Below are 12839 nucleotides of genomic sequence, written 5' to 3'. Positions count from 1 at the left end.
TTTAGACAATGGGCCATATGCCAGGTCTGTTATTCTCCTGAAAGACAGACTGAGATAAATACTGAACTGTAGCAGAAAAACCAACCTGCATATTATTCAGTATATGCTGTCAATGATGAATGTCATAACATTCAGTTTGACATTCAGACAGTAGGCTATGTGCCAGGTCTGTTACTCTCCTGAAAAACAGACTGAACTCAATACTGAGCTATAACAGAAAAACCAACTATTCTATAGTTCAGTATCTGCTATCATGGATGAATGTCATAACATCCAGTTTGACATTCAGTAAATCTTGTATTAGCTAATCCTGCAACATACTACTCAAGCATGTCATGACATCAGTCAAGACATCAGAGTACAGTTAGTGTTTTAACACAAAATGCAGCCAATCAAACATCTACACATATTTTCTTCAAAACTTCTTACTCTCTAACACTCATAACTCAGCTCCTTCACTATACTTCCTGTCGCACCTCGAAAAAATGGGGATACGACTTCAAAGCGAAGCGCGATCGCACGCTCGCAATGATGGACTGAACAGAGTCGCCATCGAACTTTATTTATTCCTAAAAAGGAAAGGGGAAATATCGATAAAACCCAAGACAAAAGAAAGGATAAGATATGGTCATCGCAACCAATATCAGGGTTCGGGAGTCGATTACGCGAGGGGAAGGTATTAGCACCCCTCACGTCCGTTGTACTCAACGGGAACCATTAGGTCAGTTGTGTGCGTTAATGTTAGTTTGAAATATTAGGCTTTTCAAATTATTAGGTGGGAAAGAAAGAAAGGATGAGAAGAGAATGTTTTTGGATTTTTTTGACGAAGGACTAAACCTAAGTTTTTTATTAGTGGGCCTGACAAGATTTAAAAATCCTGCTCCTACGTATCTCAAAAGAGAAATCAAGGCTTACGTAGTTCTGGGTAGAAAAATGTTTGTTTGTTGGTCGATTTTAGCGAAAGCTATACTGTATTAATCGATGAAAACATTGTTTTACCCAAAACAGATGAGGAGTGGACGCATACCATACATCGAGCGGATTTATAAATCTACATTCGGAAAAGCGTCATTTATCTCTACTCAACAATCGTGGCCGAAACATTGTTTTGTATCACTTAAGACAAGATACCTTTCGTTTATGAAAAAGGTTTTTGATTAATCGCACGGCGGCGAGAAAAGAGTTTGATCAGTTGGATGTATTTTGAGTGATGGCGAGAACTTGGATGAGCGAGATATACATCTCGAATCCTAGCCTCAGGAGTGCACGGTATACACCATGTTCCATTTCCATCTTTATTGAAAGAAGTTAAGATAGGGATTAGGTATTTTGAGTTTTGATTGAGAAAGGGTTTGAAGAGACCGCATTGACAGTTTTAGACGATGGCGAGAGTTAAGATTGGCGAGGCATACGTCTCGAATCTTAACCTCAGGAGTGCATAGTATACACCATGTTCCATTTCCACCTTTATTGAAAAAGTGTTAAATAAGATTTAGGTATCTTAGATTTGATCGAGAAAGGGTTTGACGAAACCACATTGACAATTTTAGACGATGGCGAGAGTTAAGATTGGCGAGGCATACGTCTCGAATCTTAACCTCAGGAGTGCATGGTATACACCATGTTCCATTTCCACCTTTATTAAAAAAAGTGTTAAATAAGAATTAGGTATTTTGAGTTTTGTTGTGAAAATGACTTGACCATAGATCAAGTATTGATGGACGTTTAAGAGAAATTTGGATGAGTGTTGGAGGAAAAACAAAATGGATAAGTTTGGATGATGGCGAGGGCTAGGATTGGCGAGATATACATCTCGAATCCTAGTCTCAGGAGGGCGTGGTATACACCACGTTCCATTTCCACCTTTATTGAAAAAGGGCTTAACTATAGATTAATATTTTTTTTGAGTTTTGATTAGAAAAAGGACTTGACGTTGGATCAAGCATTTGATGAAGTTTATATTTTTTGTATTTTCTAGAAATGGTGGATTTTAATCTTGTGTTAGTAGCTAACTAAACAGTCGAGAAATAAAGAAATAAAACAGTCCAGCAGGTACATATCATATCAGATGCCATGACCTTGTGTATGACATTCTGAAACAAATACTGCATGAACATGTTTTTGAACTCCAGCAGGTACATAGGATATCTTATGTTAAGACATCACACATAACATCTTGTGAACACTCTTTGTTTTACCAAAATTGCTCCCCCTTTAGCAAATTTTGGCTAAAACATATATCTTTCCTTTTTGTTCACAAGGTAAACCATCAACAGTTAAACAACATAACAATAGTTTAAACAGCAGCAGAAGCAACACAATTACTAGCTTTATAGTTACTAGTAATACACACATGCACAAGGGTACTTCTCCTCCCCCTAAATCTGTGCAACAAAAACAGAATTACTAGTTAAGGATGCAACTAGTAAGACACACAAATGCACACGGGTACTCCTTCTCCTCCTAAATCTGTGCATACATCAGATACTAGTAACTCTAGCACCTGTACCAGCCAGAATTTCATTCTGACATCTGCTTCAACATTAACACCTGTGCACCATATCAAACATCCTCTTTGACATCTGTAAACAGAACAACATTCTTGTTTTAACACCTGTGCACTTCCTTCAACAATAGATGTCCTTCAGTTCAGCTACATACACAACTGCTTCCACATTCCACATCAACACTTATCAACCCTTCTCCCCCCTTTTAGTCAAAATTGACCAAAGGTGACAAATTAGACAAAATAAATGTCAATTAGTCTATCAGAGAATGTTAGGACAGATGTTATAACATTAAACATGTTAAAACATAATAGTTAGGCAGTGCAAACCATCATCATACACAGCTGTGATAGCTGAGATAATGAACAACTCCAAGGAACTCATTAAGAGCCCAAAAAATTACAAACAGGCATCAATGAGGACTGCCAGCATCCAACCTTGTGCAACATTGCATACTTGACACTCAGTTTACTTGCCACAAATTTTCCTTTGAGAGGCCACTTCCTTACTTGATTAGCAGTGATGACTTGACAGATTTTGTTGTCAGTCACCTCAAGCTCAGGTTGAGCTACATCAGGCCTTCCCAAATACTTGTTGATCACTGAAGGAGAGAAATTTACACACTTGCCTCTCACATACACCTTCCTGAATTCCTTAGACCAATCAGAGCACACTTTCAATTGTTTAATAATTTGAAATATTAAACAGTACATTTCTAACATCATTAGTTGCTATAATTCCCCAGAAGGACATATTCCCACTTTGCCCCTTAAATCTTCAAACTGAGTAGCATCCAATGTCATGACATTTTGAGTGACATTGTACTCAGTATGCATCTGTTTCATCCATACCAGTTGGGAACAACTGCTACCAGATGCTATGTACTTAGCTTTTGTAGTGGATAATGATACACAATTCTGTTTCTCCCTTGCAACTACACCATTTTGATGAGGACTAATAGGTGAGGACAACTCATGACTTTCAATTTGCATAGGTCCCATGTGCAAAAGTTCCAGAGTTTTGGATGTTTTAGGATGTCCAAGCTTAGGATGTGACATCTTGGTTTGCTTGCCAACCTGACATTCTCCACAAACTTTTCCTTCATCAATAAGCAGCTTTGGGATTCCTCTAACTGCTTCCTTGGATATGATCTTCTTCATTCCTCTTAAATGAAGATGTCCCAGTCTTCTATGCCACAACTTCACTTCCTGTTCTTCCTTGGCTAAGGAGCACATTGAGGAGTAGTTTGAGACTTCAGGTTCCCATAGATAGCAGTTATCTTTAGATCTGGATCCTCTCATAACTTCCTTATTTTCTCCATTCTTCACAACACATTCTTCCTTAGTGAATTGTACATTGAAGCCTTGATCACATAGCTGGCTTATGCTGATGAGATTAGCAGTTAGTCCTTTTACTAATAGCACATTATTCAATTCTGGAACTCCAGGACTGTCCAACTTACCAACACCTTTGATTTTTCCTTTAGCTCCATCACCAAAGGTCACATAACTGGTAGTATGTGGTTGTATATTTACCAATAAGTTCTCCATCCCAGTCATATGTCTTGAGCAACCACTATCAAAATACCAGTCTTCTCTGGTAGATGCCCTTAGAGATGTCTGAGCTAATCTAGCAACCCATTGTTGTTTCTTGATGGGGGCATTATCCTTAGATGCCTTCTGCTTGGGTCTAACTTGAGGGGTCTGGTTATGATAGCCATGCAACCTGTAACATAAGGGTTGTATGTGACCAAATCTACCACAGTAGTGACATCTCCATCTTTGAAATTTCTTCTTCTGATGGTTACTCCTCCTGTTTCCCTGATGTTGTGACATTGGTTGTGACTTCTGCTTGATTTTCTGAACTTCAGCCTTTGAGCTTTTGAGTTCAGTTGAGGAGTTCTTAACAAAGCCTAAACCAGACATGGTTCCTGATTTCTGACCCACCTTTAGAATCTCTTCCAAAGTGTCAGTTCCTTTATTCAGCATTCTGATGGATTTTGTCATTTGATCTAGCTTAGAGGTCAGCAAGGTTATCTCACCATTTAGACCATCTATGACTGTCAGATGCTTCTTCTTCTCAGCTTCCAGCTCCTTGATGAGTTTCTTCTGCTCTTCTCCTTGTATACACACTTCTGCACTTTTGACACATAGCTCCTTATATGAAGCAGCAAGTTCATCAAATGTAAGTTCATCTCCACTTGAGTCATCATCAGAGGTACAAACACTAGTTAGTGCAGTGACATGTTTAGCACTTTCTCCTTCAGATTCACTCTCAGAGTCTCCCTCAGACCAGGTGACAGATAGTCCCTTCTTTTGCATCTTGAGGTAGGTAGGACATTCAGTTCTAATGTGTCCAAAACCTTCACATCCATGACACTGGATTCCCTTGCCTTGGTTGAACTTTTCTTCAGATTTTGGTCTTCTACTGATGTCAGATGAGGAGTTCTTGACATTTGGTCTGCCCTTTTGATCAACCTTCTTTATGAACTTATTGAATTGTCTTCCAAGCATGGCTATAGTTTCTGATATGCTTTCATCACCTCCCATATTTCCTTCTTCTGAATCCTCTTCAGTATTTGATACAAAAGTTATGCTTTTGTTTTCTTTTCAACATTCTCACACAAGCCCATTTCAAAGGTTTGGAGAGAACCAATAAGCTCATCAACCTTCATATTGCAGATATCTTGAGCCTCTTCTATAGCAGTGACCGTCATGGCAAATCTCTTTGGCAATGATCTAAGAATCTTTCTTACAAGTTTTTCTTCAGCCATTTTCTCTCCTAAGCCACCAGAAGTGTTGGCAATTTCAAGAATATTCATGTGGAAGTCATGAATAGTCTCATCCTCTTTCATCCTCAGATTTTCAAACTTGGTGGTCAGCATCTGAAGTTTAGACATCCTCACCTTGGAGGTACCTTCATGAGTTATCTTGAGAGTATCCCAAACTTCTTTAGCCAGTTCACAGTGATGCACCAATCTGAAAATGTTCTTATTTATTCCATTGAACAGTGCATTCAAGGCCTTAGAGTTTCCAAGGGCTAGTGCCTCTTGCTCATTGTCCCACTCTTCTTCAGGAATTTGCATAATGATTCCATCTTTACCTGTCTTTGTTGGATGTTCCCATCCTTTGTTGACAGCTCTCCAGACCTTGCTATCTAGAGACCTCAAGAAGGCTATCATACGAGGTTTCCAATCATCATAGTTAGAACCATCCAGCATGGGTGGTCTATTTGAGTATCCTACATCCTTGTCCATGGTACTAGAAAGTAACGTCCCTAGATCTCACCCAGAAATTAACATGCAGGGTGCCTGCTCTGATGCCAATTGAAATTCTAGTTAACAGACTATCGATGTCACACAGGATATTATGACATCCGATTCTGCGCAGACAGGAATGTTTACAGCAGGCAAATGTAAGTGCAGTAAATAACACAAGGAATTGTTTACCCAGTTCGGTGACAAACACACCTACGTCTGGGGGCTACCAAGCCAGGGAGGAAATCCACTATTAGTAGTATTAATTCAGACCTTAAACCAACTATTTAATCCTATCACTTAACACCTACCCAATGCAATTTCAATCTTAAATTAAGATCAGAGTTCCTACTCACTCCCCCTCAATCACCACAGTGATTACAACCTTTAATTAGTTTAAAGTTAAATGGCGAAGTTATACTTCAAACAACTCTTGATTGTGCTTAACAACTTTAATCAAGAAACACAGCACTCACGCTTAAAAGCTTAGAGTGACACAATACTTACAACTCAATGAACACCCTAGTCCAATGCAATCATCTAGGTGATAATTGCTTGGCTCACAAGTTACACCTAATACAAGACACACATACAACTACAACATTGAAGTATACTGGAACAATGAATTCTTCACGCTAAAAACCCCTAAGTTCTGAAATCAGGATTGCCATCCTTTTATATTGCAGCACTTGGGCCTTGTACTTGTATTTCCTAACAATAAGGTTAAGCAAGTTAACCTAATTTCCACATATTAGGGTGCTAACAAATAGGCTATTTGTTAGGTCCATTAATTATAGCTCAGTTGTTAGTTTCCTGGATTTTAGCTCAGCTGTTAGATTCCTGAAAAATAGCCTGAGAAAAATACTGAAACAGAAAAAACTAACCATCCTACAATTTAGCATATGCTGTCAGGAATGAATGTCATAACATTCAGTTTGACGTCCAGAACATAGACCATATGCTAGGTCTGTTATTCTCCTGAAAACAGACTGTACTAAATGCTAAACTGTAAAAGACCAACCAGTCTATACTTCAGTATCCGCTGTCAGAGATAAATGTCATAACATCCAGTTTGACATTTAGACAATGGGCCATATGCCAGGTCTGTTATTCTCCTGAAAGACAGACTGAGATAAATACTGAACTGTAGCAGAAAAACCAACCTGCCTATTATTCAGTATATGCTGTCAATGATGAATGTCATAACATTCAGTTTGACATTCAGACAGTAGGCTATGTGCCAGGTCTGTTACTCTCCTGAAAAACAGACTGAACTCAATACTGAGCTATAACAGAAAAACCAACTATTCTATAGTTCAGTATCTGCTATCATGGATGAATGTCATAACATCCAGTTTGACATTCAGTAAATCTTGTATTAGCTAATCCTGCAACATACTACTCAAGCATGTCATGACATCAGTCAAGACATCAGAGTACAGTTAGTGTTTTAACACAAAATGCAGCCAATCAAACATCTACACATATTTTCTTCAAAACTTCTTACTCTCTAACACTCATAACTCAGCTCCTTCACTATACTTCCTGTCGCACCTCGAAAAAATGGGGATACGACTTCAAAGCGAAGCGCGATCGCACGCTCGCAATGATGGACTGAACAGAGTCGCCACCGAACTTTATTTATTCCTAAAAAGGAAAGGGGAAATATCGATAAAACCCAAGACAAAAGAAAGGATAAGATATGGTCATCGCAACCAATATCAGGGTTCGGGAGTCGATTACGCGAGGGGAAGGTATTAGCACCCCTCACGTCCGTTGTACTCAACGGGAACCATTAGGTCAGTTGTGTGCGTTAATGTTAGTTTGAAATATTAGGCTTTTCAAATTATTAGGTGGGAAAGAAAGAAAGGATGAGAAGAGAATGTTTTTGGATTTTTTTGACGAAGGACTAAACCTAAGTTTTTTATTAGTGGGCCTGACAAGATTTAAAAATCCTGCTCCTACGTATCTCAAAAGAGAAATCAAGGCTTACGTAGTTCTGGGTAGAAAAATGTTTGTTTGTTGGTCGATTTTAGCGAAAGCTATACTGTATTAATCGATGAAAACATTGTTTTACCCAAAACAGATGAGGAGTGGACGCATACCATACATCGAGCGGATTTATAAATCTACATTCGGAAAAGCGTCATTTATCTCTACTCAACAATCGTGGCCGAAACATTGTTTTGTATCACTTAAGACAAGATACCTTTCGTTTATGAAAAAGGTTTTTGATTAATCGCACGGCGGCGAGAAAAGAGTTTGATCAGTTGGATGTATTTTGAGTGATGGCGAGAACTTGGATGAGCGAGATATACATCTCGAATCCTAGCCTCAGGAGTGCACGGTATACACCATGTTCCATTTCCATCTTTATTGAAAGAAGTTAAGATAGGGATTAGGTATTTTGAGTTTTGATTGAGAAAGGGTTTGAAGAGACCGCATTGACAGTTTTAGACGATGGCGAGAGTTAAGATTGGCGAGGCATACGTCTCGAATCTTAACCTCAGGAGTGCATAGTATACACCATGTTCCATTTCCACCTTTATTGAAAAAGTGTTAAATAAGATTTAGGTATCTTAGATTTGATCGAGAAAGGGTTTGACGAAACCACATTGACAATTTTAGACGATGGCGAGAGTTAAGATTGGCGAGGCATACGTCTCGAATCTTAACCTCAGGAGTGCATGGTATACACCATGTTCCATTTCCACCTTTATTAAAAAAAGTGTTAAATAAGAATTAGGTATTTTGAGTTTTGTTGTGAAAATGACTTGACCATAGATCAAGTATTGATGGACGTTTAAGAGAAATTTGGATGAGTGTTGGAGGAAAAACAAAATGGATAAGTTTGGATGATGGCGAGGGCTAGGATTGGCGAGATATACATCTCGAATCCTAGTCTCAGGAGGGCGTGGTATACACCACGTTCCATTTCCACCTTTATTGAAAAAGGGCTTAACTATAGATTAATATTTTTTTTGAGTTTTGATTAGAAAAAGGACTTGACGTTGGATCAAGCATTTGATGAAGTTTATATTTTTTGTATTTTCTAGAAATGGTGGATTTTAATCTTGTGTTAGTAGCTAACTAAACAGTCGAGCAATAAAGAAATAAAACAGTAAAATTATTACACATTGGGGGAGTGGGATACATTTTGTCAAATGGGGATTAAAAAATCGTGAAATAATTAAATCGGGCCCAAACAACAAATAATGCAATGCATGAGTGTAAGTGCAAGAGAACCGGCTCATTGTAAGAAAGCCCAAGAGTAAGCTATGTGAGGTTGATGGCGATGCTTAAAAAGCAATCGACTTACAAGGGTGTGAAAATGGGCTCGATATTAAATCGAGAAAAGTATGATTTTTATAGTTTTCAAATGGTTTCGAGCACATGATGCAATTAAAAGAAAAACAAATCTATATTATTAAACAATAATAAAACTAATGAGTAATAAAGCGTAAACCTAAAAGAAAATGTTAAAAGAAAAAAAACTACACCTAGGGGTATCGAACCCACTACACTAAAGATCTAGAAAACCAACCCTCTCCACTAGACCACTTAGGATTAGTTGTTATTTACAATGTCAAATGGGCTTTATAAATCAAAAAAGATTGGAACAAAGAAAATTAAAGAAAATAAAACCAAAATAATAATAATAATAAAAAAAAGACTGTTAGGTTACCCAAAAAAATCCAGCCGCCTGGCTGTTGGATTTTAGAGGTTGGGAATATTAAAAGAACAATTAACTAAATCCTAAACTAATAAAATCATAGTTAATGCCCTACCTAAAAAAACTCTAAACATTCACTTAATGGGAATTAAAAGCCTGTTTTTTAAAAAAAGAATAAAGCCTTGAATGAATAAACGAGAAAAGAAAAAAAGAGGACGCAAAACAGTATCTCAAACGTCCTTCCCTCTCATTCTCTCACTCATCTCTCGAAATCGCCTCTCACTCAAAAAAGCTCACACTAGCCTATTCATTCTCCTCTCCGTTTCACTTTCAAACATCCTCACCCTCTTGCTCTCAAACGAATGCTACAGAAAGATTCAAGCAAAAAACTCACCTTCGGTGGTGGCAACAACAGCGACGAATCTCGAACCTCCCTCTTTCGCCCCTTCCCAATAGGTTTGTTTTTGATTTTTAGATTTAGGGTTTTTCTGTTTTCTCCGTTTTTTCAATCCGCCTCCACTTCGTTTTCGAAATCGCCGTTCCTCTCTCAATTTTTTTGTCGTTAATTTTTCGTCTCCCCACTGATTTCTCTTTCTCTCCTTTTATGCTCCAGATTAGGGTTTCAAATTCGGTCTCTAGAGCTCAAAGAAGAAAATGCCAAAACACTTTTTGTGCTCAGTACTGGATTGGCCCTGTTTGATGCTGTAATTCGGAAAGGGTACTCTGAACTTAGCTTTTTCTAATCGCTTTTGCCTTAATCCCAAATTGGGAAATTTCTGGATTTTAATGCTTTGCTGTTAATCTTTTGTTACTGCAGTGAAAAGGTTGCAATGGTGAAAACGTGAGGAGCTTCGGTGTATCCAATTCGCAATTGCGACTGTAGCAAGCGGATTATGTATAGAGGTTCACAGTCAATTGCAGCAACAAGAAGTGACTTTATGTGATTTGGTTTAAATTTTTTTTGCAGGTTATGGTTGGTTGATTTGTGGTTTCGTCCAATGCATCAATATCCATTGATTCTGAAATATTCTGATTTTGATGATTGTGTGTCGCACTGGGAAGTTGGGACTGCCAAAATGTTGATTGTTGAATAGCTGTGGAATTGCTTGCACGAGCATTGCTTTTACCATCGGTCTCATCCTTTCCTCTTGACTGATGGACCATGACCGAGACCTCGTTAGGTTTGCTTGGTTTAAATTCCGGCAAATTTTCTGAGTCCAAAGAAGTAACTTCTATAGCATCAATCTTAGTTGTTGAACGTCCAGAAGCAATTAGGGTCGTGGGAAGTGCATTATGTCCTCTTCTAGAATAATATCTCCTGTTGTAGCCACAATTTGGATTTTCAAATTATCCTGATCAATTTTTCTTTCAATGCAGGAATGCAAAACGCAGTTGTTATGGATGCATAGGCCGACTTGACCGTGCTGTTAACGCCCGCCTGTAGGTTACCCAGCACTGCATAATCTGTTGTAGGAACTTGGTGAAGCGCCTTGGATGACAAAAATGGGAACTCTAGTTATCATGGAAGACACACACATTACAGCAGATGAATTGAAGTCTGTGACAGATAATTTTGGTTCAAAGTCGTTCCTTGGTGAAGGTGCTTGGACCTGGTTCAGCTATTGTTAGATTCAAACTGTCACCAAATGTCTCAGCATAAGGTGGTTCTCCCACAACGACTATGGCATAGGAAAATTGTTTGACTTGATAAAATTAGCATCTGGATTTTCATTGTAGACAATTTTGGTTGCAGGATCAACTGTTTGTTTTATCGCATCAAGGATGGTTGTACCAGATGTAAAATCACTACCGGTAAGTCCTTCCAGCTTAACCTTTCCGGCATCAGAAAATGCTTTAATCTGTTTAGAAACTATACATGGCTTCAGTGTTTCCTCCAACAGTACTGTCTCTTCCATTCAGATTTGATCTTTGTTCCTTCAGAATAAGCCTTCCTATTTAAATCCTCACCCATTTTCTTTACTTTTGTAGGTGCCTTTGATGCCTTGGAATTATCCTTTGTTGTCTCAGTTAGATGAGACTCGATGGCTTCTGAAGTTATAACAGTTACTGGAGAGGCATCTCTTATTATTATATCTGTCGAGTTATATGTTGCTTCTGTCATGTTGGATAGATGATGATTTGAAGAACGGTGCATCCGCTTTGATCCACGATGATTTCCACCGTTGAATGAAAAGTTGGCAGAACTATGCCGACATTGTAGGGCTGCAAGGGGCATTATCCCGTTCCAACAGAGCGTTATCCCTCTGGGCGAGCGCTTCATCCCTCTGCCTAAGGGCAACGTCTCGAGCAGCCAAGGCTTCATTCTTTTCAGACATAGCAGCCTCTAGTTCAATTTCCAGAATGGTAGCCTGTCTCTCAGCCATAATGGATCTAATTTTTTTATTCATAACTAGGGCATTTTGTTCCTTTATTTGATGCTGTGGCTTTTGTAAATGAAACCGGGACTGCTGTGATATTGCAGGTTGGATAGAATTGACCGCATCGCCGAAGGCTGCATAGCAGATGACGTTTGCATAACTGATTTGAGAGGTATTCGACTGGTTTGGTTGCAGAAGGCTCCGCTGTTGTTGTTGCTGCATCTGGGACTGCTAAAGATATGGATGGAATTCAATGGAGATGCCGGATTGGAAGACCGTTACCGCTCAAGCTTCGCAAAAAATCTGATTGTGATCTATGACCACTACATGGTGCAACCAAATGGCATAAGAATAGTTTCCGCCACAAAATGTAATTGCTCATGGTTCGAAACTGACTCTGAAGTTGCTCAGAATCTAAAATGAATTGCTCATTCGGCGGCGGAAACTCTCTGTTAATAGCATATATCCGTTTTGGACAAAACAACAGCCTCTCTAAAGTAAGTAGTGCAAATGCAGTGGTTTTTTCTACTGCCTTCTTTGGAGATTTCCTTGGCCTTTGAAGGAGACTTGGGAGTACTGGCAGCAGCGTTTTCATTCCTCTTTGGCAAAAGCAAACTGGGTTGATGTTAGGCAGAACACCACCACCACGAGCTATGGTAACACCAGCAAGCAATTTTCCAAGCTCTTCATCGTTCCTTATAGCCAAACAAATGCCTTGGATTGATTGGAGTATGAATGATTGTTTACTAAATTGTATTGAATGGAATTTGATGTATTCTCATTCGTTAGCTTATTAGGATTGAATGGATTTGGGATATGAAATGGATTTTGGTTCCAATGGATGTGGATTTTGCATTGTTATGCTTGAATGTTGAATGAAAATGTATGTATGAAAATGAGTTCGGAAATAATTGAAAGTTTAATGTTACTGAATGTCATGAAATGTGTGTATGTATTGTTTTGATTTGAAATGCATTATGGATACAAAATGGATTTTGGATTTTGGATTTTGAATTTTGATTATA

General features: G+C 38.5%; 1 pseudogene; it reads right to left on the bottom strand.

The window, feature by feature from the left end:
- Window positions 1-11318: 11318 nt before the first annotated feature.
- LOC127095660 (protein BASIC PENTACYSTEINE4-like) lies at window positions 11319-12036 on the bottom strand (annotated as a pseudogene).
- Between the last annotated feature and the right edge of the window lie 803 nt (window positions 12037-12839).

This window comes from Lathyrus oleraceus, chromosome 6 (genome assembly GCF_024323335.1).
Source record: "Lathyrus oleraceus cultivar Zhongwan6 chromosome 6, CAAS_Psat_ZW6_1.0, whole genome shotgun sequence".
Lineage (NCBI taxonomy): Eukaryota > Viridiplantae > Streptophyta > Magnoliopsida > Fabales > Fabaceae > Lathyrus > Lathyrus oleraceus.
The sequence above is the reverse complement of the archived record's forward strand: the minus strand, read 5'-3'. Positions and strand labels throughout refer to the sequence as shown.